Genomic DNA, 1,414 nt, shown 5'->3' on the forward strand with positions numbered 1-1,414 from the left:
CTTCCGTCATGGGCCAGGCCCGTTTTACTTCTTTTTTTTTTCATTCCTTTAATGATTCAAAAAATACGTGCCTGCTGGGAGTCGAACTCCATACCCACGGCTTTTGTTCGAGTGCAGCTAGCCAACCGGGACAACCTATGGCTGTGATTAGATTTCTGTTATGATTTTGTATAGTAAATATAACGGTAAGAAAGGCAGCAGTCTGGTTTTCCTTTTTGTTTGGTCGTATTAAGAAAATGTTCATCATATATTATGAAATAGTACACCTTTGAATTTATAAAAATGTTCATCATGTATTACAATTCATAGTATATTATGAAATTGTTCAACGTATATTAAAAAATGTTCATTGTTTACTTAAAATTTGTTCATCGTACATTAAACAATTGTTCAACGCATACCACAAAATGTTTCATTTGTGTATTTGAAATTTGTTCAATGTTTGCTTACAAAAAAGTTCACTGTATTTTAAAATTTGTTCAACATATATTATAAAAAATTATTTTTTTGGAAAAAATGATTTGCCGCTGTCTAAGTTTAGGCTAGCGTTGCACTAAAACCATTGTAGGATGCTAGCTCATCTGGCTTGGCACGCTGGAATCCACAGGGAGGTCTGGAGTTCGATCCACATGTGCGCGCCTTTTTTGCCGCTCGACGTATAGGACCTCCCGAGCGAGCGAAGGAAGCGGGAGCGAAGGAGCGAATCCAAAGTGGGCCGGCCCATGAAGGGGGTGCGCGTGGGCGCCGGTTGCTCCGAGTGGCGCTTAAGGCGCCACTTAGGAGCTCTCATGGCCTATGGCCCAACAGAACATAGGCACGCAGCGAGTCACGGAGGATGAGCCAGCGATTCGATCCATTCAGTACATGCACATAGGAAAAAAAAGGGACTGATTCATCCCTTCCGATTCTTTCCTTAGGTTAGTACATGCACGTAGAAAAAGAAGGGATTGATTGATCCCTTTCCATTCCATCACGCACGCATTCACACAGCGCTTTCCAATTTCCCAACGGTCGCCGACGCTTTTCTCTTGCCTAATCGCCATTGTGCGCATGGCGCTTCTTTTCCCTTTGCCCCTAAATCGATTTTTCATTCCTAAATCAATAAGGTCGTCCACCAATTTCAATTTCCCGGAGGCCGGTGCAACCTCGCTTATCTCTCCATGCATCAATAGTTCGACCCTCTAAAGTATATCTTATATTCATATTGCGGTTCCTACTTCCTAGTCTTCTAGATGAATAGCCAGCACAATGGCACTGTTCAAAAATTGTCAATTGATGTATTTTTTATATTTATCTTTGACATTGTATCTTATCATGCCGTCTGGAAGAAAGTATCCATCTGGTAACGATAAAAGGAAAAGGAAGAAAGTTGTGGATGACTTGGTACAATCACAACGTGGAAATATTTATTATG

This window comes from Triticum dicoccoides, chromosome 3B (assembly GCF_002162155.2).
Source record: "Triticum dicoccoides isolate Atlit2015 ecotype Zavitan chromosome 3B, WEW_v2.0, whole genome shotgun sequence".
NCBI lineage: Eukaryota > Viridiplantae > Streptophyta > Magnoliopsida > Poales > Poaceae > Triticum > Triticum dicoccoides.